Source organism: Asterias amurensis, chromosome 21 (genome assembly GCF_032118995.1).
Source record: "Asterias amurensis chromosome 21, ASM3211899v1".
Taxonomy (NCBI): Eukaryota; Metazoa; Echinodermata; class Asteroidea; order Forcipulatida; family Asteriidae; genus Asterias; species Asterias amurensis.
This window is the reverse complement of record NC_092668.1, coordinates 176,652-194,683: the sequence shown is the minus strand read 5'-3', so window position 1 is coordinate 194,683 and position 18,032 is coordinate 176,652.

The window sequence follows — 18,032 nt, the reverse complement described above, 5'->3', positions numbered from 1 at the left end:
AGATAATAATCCTGTCTTTATCCTGTTTTCAAACATTGTGGGTGCACAACACAGCGTCAAAAGAACCAACAAGTGCAGTTCTTACCTAAAAACTACCCGATAAAATCTATCGTGTATGTATCCAATGGCATGATTGCTACAACAGGTTGCTCAATACTATCTGAATCATTTCATAATCGTTCCTCTGAGTCACATCTCCCTAAGCAACAATTACCATCCACTCCTCGAATCCAAATCGCTCAACGCAAATTCAATTTCCATGCAATTTTAAGGTGGCAAACATGACGCTTGAGCGAGGTTAATGAATACCAAGGGTAGGGGAGCGAGGTTAATGTAAACCAAGGATAGGGGAGCGAGGTTAATGTAAACCAAGGGTAGGGGAGCGAGGTTAATGTAAACCAAGGATAGGAACTTAGAATGTTGAGTATGTTCATTGATGAGTGGGTACTTCTACAAACACGTTCTGCCTGGTGCGATTAAAAAACACACTGGGTGCAAACCACCGAGTAAGAGGCAATCTCAGTCAACCAAAGGCAAATCAAATAATCTCATATTGACACAAATATAATTTTGTGAGTCAGAAGTTATAGGCAAAACCAAAAATATTGAACTGACACAAACATGAGTGTACACCACGCTCGTTCAAATTACAAAATTGGATTAAAATCGAGTGTGCAGAAAGGAGAGAATCGACAACACATCATTTCCTCCCAGTGAGGCTTTTTGGGATGACATGAAACATGGAGGGATAGTAGATCACCTGGGCTTGAACATTTTTAGTCTTAAATGTTTTTACTGACTCACAAACAGTAAATATGAAAAGTAATCTAAATGTTGTAAATAAATACATGATGTATATTTCTCGGCTTATTGGGTAATCAAATCGTAAGTTTAAGAACGATTACACTCCAATCGCCTCTCTCATTAATCAATACCAACGTCAACATGTTTTTATGTTTCATTAGAAATGCACTTGTTCATGCAAAGAGACTTATTTCAATTTCTTGAGAAATCGAATCCTTTTGTGAAGTTATGAATTTCTAAATAATATTTTTTTTTCCACTAAGAGTGATAAAAGAGAGTCGCTTACAAATGTAACATTAAGAAACAAAATAATCATATTTCGTAGAGATATCCATGAAAAATAAACCTGTACCGATATCAAAAGAATAAACGGAAGTTACCCTTTAGCCATCCCGGGTTGCAAGCTCTTTTCAGCGGCATGTATTTTCAGAGGCTGCCGTGGTACATCATATTAAATTACATCGGAAAAGGGCGTTAGGTTCGCACTTGACGGTTAAAGACGGGCTACATTATGGTAATGTTAGCAGAATGGATGCTTCTAGTTCGCTAGTCTGACTCACGATAAGGACATAGTGGGTTGTGTTTGCTAAACTCTTGCTCCCATTGCATGCTTAATTATCTAAGATGGGGTGCGATATTGGAGCTGTTGGCTAGTCAAACTAATGAGACTATATACTGCATATCAAGAAATTGTACAGAATTGGTCAGCTATGCCAATCCGATGCTGCCTACTCATTAAAGTATTTGCAATAATCTTTGTAAAAAGTTCTAATCAATCTGTCTTTTATTATGGTTATCTCAATGGTGTCATAGTCAAGGCTATTATGACTATTATCCTTAAAGGCAAAACACATTTCGATTGCTTTGTTCGATCAATATAGCTTTAACCATAAAAACTAACATATATAGATTTTAATATACGATCAAACTAACCAGTGAACATTTAAATTAATAACGTGTTTGCGTTTGCGAGATATACATTCCAGGCAGATACAAACTATGTCCATGTAGGAAAATCCGTGAGGAGTACACAAGCTATGAATCGTTAGGGACAGTAACGCTCTTCAGAGTCAAATTTTGGGGCATAACATTGTTCACAGTATTTCGTAGTGAAATGTTTCTCAAATGACGTTATACTATCGAAAGCTGTAAATGGCTTCTAACCGAAGCAAGTGTTTACTACCATTAACTTGAAGAGTATAACTTCCCTTCAAACACAGACGATGGCCGAATCACTGAAACCAGTATGCTATGTCTTCGAAATTGGGGGGGGGGGGGGGGAATGGATTTGCGGGACAACATTTTAAAGCATGTCTGTCGAAGACATTGTTCGAAGCCTTTTTTACACAATGTGCACTAATTTAAGAATACGCCTTTTAACTGTTAGTTGAGTTTACCATTCACATCGCGCTTGCGCACTAACACTTCCTTGTTAGCAAACTGCGATGTGTTTGCTGTGTGCTGATCCTGTGTTGGTACCGTGAGGTAATTTCGTTGGTGCGTCTGGCCTTTGTGAAACTGTCAGCGTCTGTCAACCAAATTGTGTTCGTTCGCATTCTGGAAAGTAATTAGAAAATTCATCGAAAGCCTAATCAGATGTTTCCCTTAAAATAAAATAAAAAGCTTAATATAACCCTGCGCTATTGTATTGTCTGTATTATGTAAAAACAAAAAGGTGAAAATGAGCAACAAGAATCGACATCAACCATTAACCGACTGATAACATACCAGACTAGAAACCAGCTCTAGAACAAATAGCTGCCACTATACAGCCTCATGAATGGCTTCCTAATTAATACAGCTTCCTAATTAAGAATGATTGGAGTAATGTTCCTGTCCTTGAACATTGTAGTTTCCACTCATTACTCCAGAAAATGCATAGCCAATTTGTTTTTCAATCTTAAAATACAATCATTATTTATGTTGCTGTTGATGCTTGTAATTAATGGGTCAATTCCAACGGGACCTAGATCAGAGTCGTTTCTGACACCGGAAGTGTTCGGAGTGTATTCCGTAGCTAGTCAGAGGATAAAGACATACATTTACATTTTCTTTCATTTCATTTTCAACGCAAGCTTTGATTTATCGAGGTCCTTTGTACATTGCTTCAAGCTCATCTAAGTATAGTGTGAGAATTCTGTTTCCATTGCGGTTTGTCTCGTTACCGTGTGAAAATGAAATGAGCATTGAACCTAAGATTCCAATGATATCCGGGCACGGGGTGTTCGGCAGGACAGCTACCTATAATTATCCAAATCTGTCGAATAAAATCATCCAGCCATCCATTGCTATTCATGACATGTGAAGCTACCGTCGGTTTAACCATATAAACACTCAGTCAAAGCTAGTTACATAGACATAGTCAAGGAGATACCACACTTCAAATGTCCAGTCATTGCCCAAATTGAGATAAACTCACAAAGGCTTTCAAGCAATTAGTTACATACATGAGGATGAATAAGCGTAAAAAAAGAAGAAAAAATCACAAGCTACAGTGGATAACCCCATCAAGTAGGGTAAAAGTGAAGTGTGTATTATCGCTCTTCTCCAAATAACTTTGTTTCATTGGTGGCTGACTAGGTACTGGGGATATAATAATAACAATAAATACATTGGTGAAGCACCTATTGCAAAAGTATCTATACTAGCTGATGAAAAGAACAATAAAATATACAAAGATATCTGAAATAATAATTGTTCTTTGAAGGGTGTGACACTAGTACCCAATCCCCTTAATAATTTAATAACAAATTCCCTGCTAGTACTATTACTTAAATCCCACACAAATGCATCAGCCACAAGTTAAAATAACACCCCTAGACAAACAAAGTGTTCCTGTTCCTGTTCCTATATAAGAATGGTTGACGGCGAGTAGAATGCAGGACATGTAATTATATCATTTTGAAGTCAATTTAAACACCTACGCTAGTTAAGTCCCACGCAACTCCGACCCAGCAATTTCTAAAGTGCAGTATAATTGTTAGACATTAATGACAAGATTGTTTTAATGTTTAGACAAACTGCTACAATTTGTTCTCATCTTCACAAACGGTTGTTATTTAGAAGTCCATTACAGGCAATTATATAACTTGCCTTGATAGTATATATTCATAATCTGAAGTGCTGTTATCAAGGATTTAAAAAAACGATCCAACTTTGTGGACTTTCGGCGCAAAGGGGAGAGCATTTAAATAACTACCAAGAGAGAAAACGAATCGCATTATGCATTTATATTAATAAAAACAAATAATATCATTATGTGGTTTAGCTTTTGGCGATGTAATTTTGTGCGTAGATGGGGCGTTTCAGGGTTTACGCGTTACGCAAGAAGCATTGATTTTGTGACTTAAAGTAGTCCATATATTGTGTGGACTTGAGACACTATGTGGACTTAACATAGTCGCCCACATAAGGTTGTATACCGTTTTGAAGAATGTGTTTTTATTCTGTGCCTGTAGCAAAGGGATACCCACAGTGACTACAACACAGATCTGTGGGTGTGTTGCTGGAAGCATTCAGTTCTATTTTTTGTTTATGAGGGGCTCATCAATTTGTTGTGTTCTTATTGTCCTAGCCCAAAACTTGATGTTTTCCAAACTGGCAGTCCTTCAGGCTGACTCGTGTTCAAATAGACTGGTGACTCATCACCCTTGGATTTGAATAATTGTATTTGGAGACAGGGTCCAAGTCTGAGTCTACATGAACAGTGAGTGTGACTTGGAAGTTTGCGATTTACGCGATCTAGTCAGTGATGCCAATCTCATGGGATCCAATAGTCGACTTTATTCAGCACGTGTCTGATTATCTATTTATTCAACTCCTTATTTGCATTCTACATCATCAAACTTGACCTCTATATGAACCAAGGGCAATCGTAAAATGAAACTTAACACATTCTCTTGTTTCTGCTCGTGTGAGCAAGAAACACAGATCAGTGGAGGAATATGCGTTTCAGCTTGTATCGCTTAGTTTTGCGCACATACAGTATTTGTTTTAGATCTTTATTTTACCAGGGACTTTGAGTTCTAAAACGGGACTTAAATTAAACTGAGTTTGAATTTAACTAGATGATATTATTAACTATATTATTTGTATTATTGGTAGTACATGGGATTATATTTGTAATATTTAAATCAACTGAGGATGCAAAGTAGTTGAAGTTAATCAAAATAATAAATAAGCAGAGCTCAACATACAAAAGACATCCAGTTGCTGAAAAAATCACCTAGGCAACAAATCGAAAAGGGAAAAGATTAGATAATAAACTTACCAGAAATGGGTTCTCACAAAAAGTCCCTAAGCCCAAGCTTCCATAGGCAACGATAAACACCTTGAACATTTCTCGATCATTTGAAAAACATCGTCACAAATTGCTCTCTTCGCCTCAGTACGTAAATTTTAACGTTGTTTGGCAAATACTCTGTGGAACTCTGAGACAAGGAGCAAATAGGAGCAAATAGGAACGATTCGTCCTGAGACGAGACGTACACACTCCGAAGGTCTGGCATGCCTGACAGGCCTGCAGTAGATCCGGTCAGTCACCCATATATCGACCAGGCTTGGTAATTGCAACACTTCACCTTAACGTGATCCTTTCAATTTCCTTCTGAAGGATGGCTATAGCTAGGACTGTACGGGACGGCAACATGATTGACTGAAAGCTTTCTTCTATCGAAACAGCAGGAAATACCACACTAAGGATTGACATAACTGTATATTAATGGTGGTGGGTATTACCAAGACCGGATTCTACCGGCATCGGAATGGAAGCGATACGATAGAGAGGAAAAAACATCGGGTCCTATCGGTCAGAATAGAGAATGGATCTTGATAAATGTTCATAAATGAATCGGACTAAAATTGAGTTCAATACTGAGTAGCATACTAAGTTTCATCAGAAAGTCCCGTTGTTGCATGTTAGAAGCCTTAGGTAACGTGGGTAATAATTGAAACTAAATAAATAGGAATATAGACGAACTGGTTAATGAGAACGCCCACAGTATAGTCTTAGAGAAGGAAATGACAAAATGTAAATGAAGCTTTTAACGGATGAATTCAGAATTAGAGCTTGCCATCACTCAACCAACTTCATAGATATATCGTAGGCGGAATCAGGTAGTCGGTATAGAGACATAACACGTTCTGCGTGGTGACAGAACACTCCAAAGTAACAGATGTGCTTAGAATAAAATAGTATAACTCGTTAAAGTGTGATGGGTGCAGAGATTACAATACGCAGCGTAGACAGAATAAACAGGTATGTAAGAAACCCAACCAACAGAATAAAGACACAGAGTGAAAATTATTATACAACACAGTCAGACACTGGTATTTGAGCTCGTAAGTCGTTTAGGACACGCCATACTCTTTTGAACAAAGTTTGGCAAGTTTCAAAAGTCAGTAAATAATCATGAATGATATTTATATATTGATTTTGTTTTAATATCAATCGAAGTATATGTGTTCTGCTCTTCTGACAAAAGCTCATTGTTCTTGCAAAAGGAAGAATGTTTTATCATAAAACATAATGCAACAAAAAGTAAATGGTCGAAACTTTCTCCAGAAAGACTCTGGTTAGAGTCGAAATATCAGGTCAATAACTCGGTTTTGTATTTATACCTTAGGTCATTTTGGTTGGTTGTTTGCAAAAGCTTATTATAATTATGTTCTTTTAAAACATGATCTCTCCTTTTCGTGAAATTGACCAAAAGATTTAGTACAGATTCATCTTCTGTTTTTCCTTCTTTGTATCATTCACCGCCCAAGTATTAATATTTCCCTAAAATGTCTCCTTTATTGAAACTTCTTCGACTTCATCTTATGTTGATTTGAATGCATTAATGATGTTTTCCGAATCTTCCCAATGTGTGATAGGGGAAATAAACATGCATGTAAAGCATGCATGATCGACCTGTTTTTAAACAAGTTTGGAGAACTAAATATGTTCCGTTATGAGTTGTAACTTGTTTAGCATTGTGTCAAACGGTTTAACAAGCTTTTCAGAAAGGGAATCGTATCAAAATTAAAAACCTGACGAGAAGTGATTTACAACTGTAATAACTAATAACTAGTGTAGGGGAAGCAGACAATATCTTACAATGTTTGTAGTCGTGCTGAGGTAATTCTCTAAGTAGCTTTTAGATAAACACGGGCGAATGTTTACCCAACCCAATTGCGAGTTGTTTGCATGAATCATAAGTCATCATAAATCCATATATCAGAGCGGAATCAACCAGCTTGGTTTATATCAAAATATTTCGAAGGGTGACGTACATGTACTGGCTGCTCAAATTCTTCTGAAAATTATGCGCGTTTTCTTTTTATATTATTTTTTGTTGTTGCCTCTACCGATGATAAATCTGTCTTAAAATGAGTTGGGATTACAGCATGACATTTTAATTGGACATTGACAGCATAGTTTGATACAAGAGGAATATAATATTCCTATTCACTGAGATAATTATGTATTAAAACCCTAACAATGGGTGTGATTATGTTGTTCCTTGGATTTTGTCTGTATTGCGCAAGATAGAGTTTACCTTATAATGTAGTCATTGTATGAGGAAAGTACAGTGTTTTGTGTTTGTTTGTTTGTTTGTTTTTAAAGTAAAATTTACTATTTATATCAAAAATATGCACAGCAGTGTTGATGCAATTGCTCGCCATGGGCCTACAGTACATCTTTGATCCAAGAATTGCATTACTTTACAGTAAGGAGTATTGCTCGGTTCGTCTTTTACTCTTAGTCTTTGAAAATGTTTTCTGTAAACTGTTTCCGTAAACTGATCAAATTTATTTTAATGATTCTTATCGGATAGTGTGTGCATCAACGTATGGAATAAACGTCAAATTGAAGGTACAATATGCTCCTGGATAGAGTTCGGGGAAGTGCAGAGAAGTTTGTTTAGAGGCAGTGAACACTATTGGTAATTACTCAAAATAATTATTAGCATAAAACCTTTCTTGGTGACGAGTAATGGGGAGAGGTTGATTGTATAAAACATTACATGGTTAGAAACGGCTCCCTCTGAAGTGACATAGTTTTCGAGAAAGAAGTAATTTTCCATGAATTTGATTTCGAGACCTCAGATTTAGAACTTGAGGTCTCGAAATCAACCATCTAAACGCACACAACTTCGTTTTTTTTGTTTTTTTTTCATTATTATCTCGCAAGTTCGATGACCGACTGAGCTCAAATTTGCAAAGGTTTGTTATTTTAAGCACATGTTGAGATACACCAACTGTAAAGGCTAGTCTTTGACAATTACCAATAGTGTCCACTGCCTTTAATTAAGGTTAAAATAAAAAAGAATACGACGTTTTGTAAAAGGCGTCAATGGACCAAAAATTGGCAAAGTATAGTGGCAAAGTTCACTCCATACCTCCTCGGCTAAATGATTACGTCAGGTTGATAGGGATGTAGTAAATGCAATTACAGATAACTTCGTGTTAACAACCTACGTTTACATTGTACAGACAAAGCTTCTACTCTTTTTGTCTTTTTTCTTTTTATTCCCACTGCCACCTGGGAATGGCCACGATCCTATTCAAGAAAACTGACTCGTTATTGCGATCCAAAGGGAAATTATCTTGGTATCGACTGGTAAGAAATGCCATCCGTATCTCATATCCCCACTGAATTACCCCCACGTCAAACAGGTGGCTGGCCGTGGCCAGGTGACGTCACAATGACGTCAGAGCCTGAAGGGAACGCGGGCTTTTTTGGGATGGTGATCCGGCATCTAGATAAAGGCCATTTCTGTAGTGCATGTAAAGCTATTACTCTGTGAATCACAGGCATGAAATTTCACTTCTCTTATAGATTGACTCAACCAGTAGGAAATGTGAGATGGCAATCGGGGTGATGGTATTTTATACTTATTTGATTGCTATATAAGGCTAATACAACGAGGGGGCAGAGAGTAAAGTATCCTATGGATAATTAACACCTACTCTGATTTAAGTTACATGTAAATCTTTCCCCTCTCACTGTCTATTCATTGGAGCCCTCTTATAGAAATCGGAAGTTCGATAAAAATACAGACCTCCCGAGGGATTTTAAGAACATCAGTGATGCATGGTCTGCTCATGCCGACTGAAACCTTTAATTGGTCGCGTGATATAAAATCGAATAAAATAATTATTCCTATTTTTTCTGAAGGAGGTATGAAACCCCACTTTTCCCATTTTGCTAAAAATGCAGCTATTCAACAACTTGTACAAAATGTCAAATAGAATGAAAAATCAAGTAAACAATTTTAAGGTCAAACATGTGATATTTTCGTAACCATGACAGAGCATGGGATCCCGCCATGATATCCACTATACCTGAGTGATTTGATGTATTGTTTGTTTTATCTTGGGGACATGTTCAATGAGAATGCTATGATGCCAGCACTTGCGGAGGTTGCAGAATGTCCTCGTGGATTAATCCAGTTTGAGTCCAACGTTATTTTACCGTTCTTGCGTTTGGCTATATCCCACTTATTAAAACCGATTACGAATGAAAACCCAAAGCAGTAAGTTGAGTAAACAACTTAAGGAGTAGTTTTGTCAAAGTTGGCTCTTTGAAATGATGTGGGATGATAAAGGTTTAACTTGAAGGATTCGGTGACAAAATTGTTTTGAGAAACTTTTAATTATTTAGTGGTTTTGTTGAGACAGCAAAGTCACGTGCTACTGCCGTGTGGGGTTCGGAAGTTGCATTTGATTTAGCTTTGATATATATGAATTTAATATGCGAGCCTCAAAACACGTTCCATCAATCTACATTTGTTAGAATCAACAGGTTGTGACACGCAAAACAACATTACTATTGGTGCTCACATTCAGTGTATCACAGTGTGATGGTACAGTGTGTGACGTGACATTTCTGTATGTTTTGTTATTCCACCGTTTTGTATTCCCAACTCATAAAAAAACATACATTTAAAGGAATATTCAAATTTGCCTGTGTTCTTAATTAGTCAAGAGATATGCATCCGAACGAGAATGCGTGTAGGAACATGGACCTCCCATTGTCCCCTACATCGATTTGGTTCATTCAGCTGATCTTAATGTCCTGACCAAGACGCCTGGACCCAATGCTGATCAAATATAAGGCTATCATTTCCCGCTCATTTGGAGAGGGTTGCTATGGACATGGTGTACTATCTAGTAGAATATCGTCTGTTTGCCACCGGTAATTGAAGCTATCTATGCACGGTACAGGGTGGTTCTCATACGGCAAATCAAGAGTCATTTTATATCACCATTAATATTGAAGCTGTTGCGCCAATTCTTTTTTCTGTTTCTCAACCTAATTTGACATGTATCATTGATCGTTTTGTTAAACTAACTAAAGAGTATTTTCAGGGACATGTTTAGCAATGGGTTGTGTCTTTAAAAACATGAACTGTCATCAACAACAACATTTCCATGTAACTTTAGGAACAACAACATATTCAAACTGTGTTCGTTTAAAATTAATGAAATCAAACACAACTAAACTGTGTCGTTATTGTTGCTAAGAATTGTTGCTTTTAATATTTCCCGCTAGCTAAGGTATTCTTATTCTAAACGTTCCACTATACAGCATGATTGCCTTGGAGAAAACGCCAACGCCGCAGAGGGCGTTCTCTGTACGACGTGACTGCCTTAAGCAAGGATTTCCTGCCACAATTTACTTCAAGATACCATGATTCAAGCTAGGCAATCTGTTGCATACACCTCCTGCCAATACTCCAGCATGCATGAAAACGTTCACCTTTCAAGCCAATGTGATTTTGACAGGATGTATGTAAGTTCTTTATAGTTGTACGCTATAAGCTAATCATGTTGCTTGAATCCCTCAGGCAGATTTAAATACTTTAAATCTGCATGGTTTGGCCTTGGGTGTATATATAATCAGTCAATATTAATCCTTTCTAGGTAGATATAGTAAGCCAACCCCTCCCCTTGATTCACCGATTCTATGAGACTCACAACACCTGCTCCGACCAATATCTATCAGATGGGAATAATGGGATCGAGGTGGTTTGACCTCGTAGCCAGGGCTGTTCACTTCCCCCTCAAAACAATCGAGCTGTATTGGCTTTACTCTTTATTCGTTTTAATCTTCTTCTGACAAGCGTCTTAAAGGTGCAATCTGTTTCCAAACGGAAATGTTATTGTGTGTATGTCTTGTACTTTTATGCACTATTGCTAGGACGCTGACGCGTATCAGCACAAACCGACTGATGCATCTCTAGATAGGCGGGGTTCATGTCTGGATTTGTTGCTTTTGTCAATGTTTTAAAGTATCAACAGCTCTCTATAGTGTTCTTAACCAAGTCATTGTTTTTGGCGATTAACTTGTGGAGTAACTTTACCAAAGTACCCTCTACATTGAAAGTCGGTGTAGCTAAAACTAAAACTTTAGAGAATAAAAGAACAGTAAGTGCAAATCGTCTAGAGAAAGGTGTGGATGAGATTATTTCACAAGACAGCGAAGATAGTGGAGCCATCGTTGCTCTGTTGATGAATCAGCTTGATATTCATAACCACCAGCATTCACTGCAAATCTGCATTCAATGGTAGAATGGGCAAATACTCGTTGCTTTAATTTATTCGGATGAGCAATGCCTTTAAGAAGTCTACTCAATCGAAGACATCGAACTGGGACGATTTAATATCTAAGAAAGAGTTGTGAGGAGCAGCAAGACGGGTGTAGTATGCTTCTAAGATGTTTCTGGCTTAAGTTTGGAAAAGAAGTTAGTCAGGATCTTGGTTCATTGTAATCGGATGTGCAACGCCTTTAAGAAGTCTACTCAATCGAAGACATCGTACTGGGACGATTTAATATCTCAGACGGAGTTAGTTGTGAGGAGCAGCAAGACGGGTGTAGTATGCTTTGGAAGGAAAGTTTAACAAGTGGCATGTTGAAATGGAACCTGTCTGATTCCTGTTGGAATTGATCTTTGGAAGACTTGGAGTCGGTTTTTATCGAAATGGCGCAAGAAGGTTAAAGTGTCGACGACTGTCTTCGGAAGAAAGAAACCAAGAAAGTGTGTAGCGTTGACCTTAATCGGTAGCTTTAAATTTCAGTAGTTTAGGAAAAACACCAGAAGAAGAAAAATGAGACAAAACACAGACACGGACAGTTTTTGCCATGCGACACACAAAAATTAATAATGACTGACAGCAATAAACTTCACCATACCAGTTAACACAGACCATAACGATCCTCATGTACCAACAGATGATGGTTTAAGCACAATCTCAAAACCCATGTTCTTGTATGTTCACTTTACTGATACTGTTCTTCTTTGTTAATGATATATATATATATACATATTTTTGGGGGGTGGGTGGGGTGGGGGGAATTGCGCTATAATTATAAGAGTTGTTATTATTGTTATAATTATTGTTGCATAGGCCTATTAGCAAGTGTATGCTTGTTCACTTCTTCTGCGTTATGAACTTGCCAAGAGTTGTAGTTTTTAGGGAAAAAAGGTCTTTAAAGTTTCAACAAGTGAATGTTTTAAGGAAAGCTAAGCACGATTAGCTGAAGACACAATAATGGTCTAAAAGTTGCAAGGGGTGTAAGAAAGATTTAGATAGTTCTGGCCACGAAACAGCCGTCTGCTGATCTTAGTCACCTAGCAACGTTTTCAAGGAAGACAGGAAAGATCGGGACATGGCTGGTTGGTCCGTATGGTATGAAGCATCGATCTAGGGTTGTGTTTCAGAGCATTGGAACAGCTTCCCGAACCTTTAGAGTGGCAAACGAGTCAATTTACCCGTACAAGTATTTGCCAGGGCGGTGGGATTTAAGTGCAGGAAAGCTAGGGTGATGCGCTGTTTTATGTTGTCTGTGTCTATCTCTTACAGTGAAATGCAAAACATCTCACGCCATGCGATATTTGAGTTGCTTCACAACACCTTCTTCAACAATAAATTCCTTGGAAAGTCAGACGAGAAACCAAACACACAATTTCTCAGCAAGACTCTCTTTTAAACATGAGAGTAGTTTGCGTATCTCCTATAGCCAGTCCGACGTGCTTACACTGTACCATGTTTAACCACATCTCAGTCTCCAACATAACTATTTAGTGAGATTTGTTTTGTGTTTTGGGGTTTTTCTTCTTCTTGTCTTATTAATTTGATGTCCATGCATTTGATTCATGAATAGGACAATTTGCACATCTCTTCAAATAATTGTGTTAAAGTATTTTTCGAGTTAGCATCTAATTATGCCAAGGTAAAAATACATTACCATTCTCTTGCATCTGCGCCATGGATGCCGTCACCATAAGTTATTACAATCAATGATAGGTGGTGATTCGTTTTATCACACAGCATCAGTATATTAAACAGATCCACTGTAGACAAAGCTTGTATTAAGACTAAGGTCAGACAATGTTTGAGTTTACAGAAACTCTTTATTTGAACAAGACTTAGTATTTGAAAACGAGTTTACTCAGTCTGCAAGTCGAGACGAATCAAGTTAATAATTTCATGTCGAGGAAGGGTAGAGACCCAAGTCTGTGTAACTTTAATCCCGTAAAATTTAATTGTATTGTGTTAAATGTAAACGAAACCGAATGTAAATTGGAAACTACCTACCACAGCATACAATAAAAATAATCACACAATTTTTGAATCCTTGAAATAATACGAAACTATACGAACACTTTCTATAAAGTTGAAGGCAACATCCACTGTACGTGATGACAATTGATTGGTCTGGTGCCATGTGGATGAGGCAGAGCTCAGACTGAACTGACGTACACTAATAAGGGGCGACAGAGTGAATACTGTAATTACATAAGGGCTTTGCCTGTTAAATACCGTAGCTAGCTCACCGAGTTCATCAGTCGTCTGTGCTGTCTTCAGTAGATATGAGTCACTGAGTGACATAGGAGGCGACGTGGTACACGTAAAGAGTAGACAAGAGTGAAGGATGTTAAAATACAGTCTGAGTTAATATATTTCGCAGAAGATACCTTTAAATATGGTTAATATCAACGCTGTCTTAATTCATTATAGATGATGTCAAAAGTTGACGACTGTTTGAGGTTTTCGTATTGTAGATTTGTCATAGAATGAATCATGATACCGGTCAAGAATGATTGAAAAACTCATTAGATGAGAGTTGAAAACGAAAGAACGACAAATTTTTACATTATATTTGTCAAATCACTCATAACATTTTATGTTGATGATTTATGTATAACAAGTTTTCAAAATCTGAATTTGGTAATACTTTCACTCTGATGACAAACACAACAAGCTTGCACTCTTCGGGAGAGTGAGATACAGTGACCGAAATGATAAAAATAAATAAAAGGCAAATCCGTTCTTTCGTCGTCTATATCTTGAAACGTAACCGGATTGTGTAATTTAATCTAATATAATCTAATCACTAGAAATCACTGACTGTAATGTGGTTGTTGGGCACTGTACGTTTTGTTTTTTTTATTTTTAGTCTGCTAGATTTAGACAGGTCGTGACTCTGCCGCATATACTAGCGATGTCAATAGGCTGTGTGGCCAGAGATTGGATTTCAAATTTCCGTTCCTCTGTTTGGTTCTTGAAGGGTTGTTTTGTATCGTTCTTTAACCCCTTCGAGCTTTGAATTAACGATAGAGGGCGCTTTTCAATGCTATCTGGTGTTTTCTTTTGGATAAATAATAAGCAAGGGTTGGTTTTGTTTCAATATTTACTGTCAGGTTATGACGAAAGAAATGTTTTTTCTTTTTTTTCAGAAATGCTGCTCTATGATATGTACACCAGATAATCAAAGGTGAAAAAAGGTTAACTTTAGTTGTAACTCTGTAACTCTGTTACAGTGCAGTAATAAAAACAAAATGAGATAAATCTAAGTGTGAAGATGAGCAGCGATGTACGATACCAACAAATGAAGTCATTTCACCGTACGGATATAACAAGAAATGTTACCCGATCCCAGCTTGTATACCTGCGTATCTAGGCTGTGCAATCATCTACAAGACTTCAAACGGTACACCATTCTATCATTGGGTCCAAGCCTTTCCTTAAAGTAAATCAACTCAGATTCCTTTTCCAGTCAAATATAAATTGTTGGCTGAATCTTTGAATATAAGAGATTGCTTACGCAAACAAGGAGGCCAGATGGTCTACACAGCTTTACAAAGACGGTATTTAATATAAGTATTTCTAGTATGATTGGAAAGGATGTTTAAATTAAGTTCACTGTTAAAGTGTATGGTAAAAGGTTGATAAACTGCGTTTTCATCCGAATGATGTCAACATGGCTTTTAATATTCATAGCTGATAAAGTAATGATAAAAGCATGTAAACATGTACAATCTTGCACCTGTTTCAATTCATCTAAATGTTCACATGCCACCATCCATCCTAATGTTGACAACATTTTGGCAACAAATTACGACAACAATTCTCGGAAACAGCTTGATTGACCCCCCCCCCCTCCTCCTATGGCTTGATGAGATCAGCTATGATTGCCCATCAGTAATGCATCTTCAGAAGGTATTAGCTTCCATGTATGTTTTCCGTCAACCTCCACCTTTCTCATTTTAGACGACAGAATATCTTGTTAGAGGAGTTTGGGCGGTATAGAGGGGCGAATATAGTGTGTCGGTCGGCAATTAATTGGCTACTTTGGCAGTGGGTGCCCTGTGGCTGTTTCGGTCGTTTATTGAAAGAAGATTAAGGGTAGCACCGCTAAAATATATTCCTGAACTTGGATGCATAAAAGGGGCTTTATTTCACGTATAAGTAAACTGGTTCGTTTGCCTGAAAATTACAGTTTATAATGACATTTTGTTGAGACTATAGTTCCGATGGTTCACGAACACAGTTGGTAAACATGACATTTATTTGTCTATTTTGGATATCCTTGTACCGAAAAGATTAAACACATTAACTGAACTGTCTTATTCTTTACTTGTATTTTTTCCAGCGATTGCAAATGTTGGTTCATGTGTCTTATTTGTGACTTGAACTGGGCCGTGTATCTAGTGAAATTATGGGGTGTTCACACACTTCTCAACCTAAGGCATAGGCCTACCTTTGTGGTTTCATCGAATTGCCAACAATCATGAAACAGTCGTCGTAATATTGAGGGGATCGTATCCTTTTACCTCATCAGAAATATGGATTGCAATATTTCAAACAGTTTCTTAGGAATCATTACGCAGATAAATGTGCCGGTTTGTAATTTCATCATAAATGGATTATATCAACAGAATTAGACTCAGGGATCCTTCATGAATTACAGAAACTAAATCTGACCCTCTTAACCTCCTTCTATCCGATGGATTATAGGAATGAAGACGTCATTTCAAATGACCATTTCAATATTCTTCTTGGAAGAAGCTACTCGTTTACCATAAGTAGCTGATGATAAGAAAATGGCAGCTAGGGACAGGTAAATAATGCAGACGCTCGAATCATTTTTACATGACTTTTAACAAAAAAATTCGAACAAGAATATAATTATTGGCCGTTTTGTGGATTTTAATGATTAGTTATTTACCTGATAGGCTGAATAAGATTACACATATTTAATGAATGAAGACGGTCATTGGTTTAGACTCAGTCTATCAAGGCGTAACGACATCTTGGAATTTAACACAAGATTCTTGCAAAACAGAACAACGATTACCTTTCTCAATTACTTATTGTAACATATCTTAAACCACTTTCTTCTTCTTCTTTTTTTTTTTTTTGGGGGGGGGGGTGGGGGGGGGGGTAGTGCGTATGTTGATGCGACTTGAATGGAAATGCGTTGATTGGTTGGGTAAGTGGACATTAAACATGACGCACTGTAATAATAATAATGGCATGCGTGACTGAAAAGCACATTTAGCTGTAGCCGAAACCAAGACTTAAACACCTGTCTTATTTAGCTGTAGCCGAAACCAAGACTTAAACACCTGTCTTATTACTGAAAGGTAGGTTTTGTTCATCTTCGAAATACTTTCATTCAAAAACTTCGAGGAAGAATTTCAGAGTGATGACGTCAGTGGGAGATAACAAAATATTTACCGGATCAAAAACACTTAAGGAAATTATTCATCGGGATTTATGACGGAGTTTCAAAACAGCACCGATGGATTCTTTACGATCAAGCAACATCGAGATATCTTATTCCAGAATTTCTGGAAATATTGGATGCTGTTCAATAACTTTATCCCAGGTAAGAAAGCAATGATTGATTGTGATTCAAGGGCTTTCGAGTTCTAAGAAAGTTCAGGCTTCTTACGCAAGCTGGCGATCAAGCGACCTAAACCCAAAAGGAAACCGCATAACATAAAACTTTCAATTGGGTTTAAAAGTCATCTTTAAAGCCTACTGATGTTGATTCTTATACTTTATGTAAATTTAACTTTAATAGGTTTTGCATTTTAAATAAAACTCTTGCAATATATCTGGAGATTGGCGGAAATAATTCATCAAGTCCTTGTGAGAATGAAACGTATCAAATTGTTTACCTTCGGCTGTTTACTGTACGTTTTCCTTCATTATTTGTGTAGTTTTCATTATTATAATATTCCTGTAAAAGTGTACTGCGATGGTAATCACTCTTAATAGTTGTACATAAATCGTTGCTTTAGAGCGTTTTATAAACTTTGAGTACTGAGGTACATGAACATTTCCATTTTAAAATATAGAGTTGTTCTGCATAATTCCATTTGGTTTAACTTATCTTCTATCGTTGTTTGTTGTTGTCTTATAGTTCTCTCTTGTTGCACTTTTAGAAGGATGACAGTTTGACCTTGGAAGAGATTTGCAGAGTACACGGAAAATGAATTAGAATTTCATATTGCAGCTACGATGACGCATTGAATGGTTGATGGATTAAATACTTCAAGGCTACATTTCTTTGTGTTACCTTCTCGAACAACCCAGAATAATTATATAGTTTAATGCATTTAGTTCGAATGCCGTGTTAGTATTAATAACCGCAATGCCCAACAATAAAATACACTGTGAATTTGAACAAGCATCCCATAAGCTTATGATTATAAAACTGTTGTTTATTAAAAATTATGTTTTATAAAACAAAATGATATAAAAACATGTCTCAGAATCATAATAATGTCGTTAGCAACTTTCATAAAAGACGTGATGGTTTCTGATCACCAGAGGCTGGGTTCGAGTCACGGTCTTGACACCGTCTTGCTTGGGGGTTGAGTGTTTCCGGTTTTCTCCTTTTTTAACAACCAAAGTAATGGGCTTTCAAACACTTGGCGGCAGCAGAC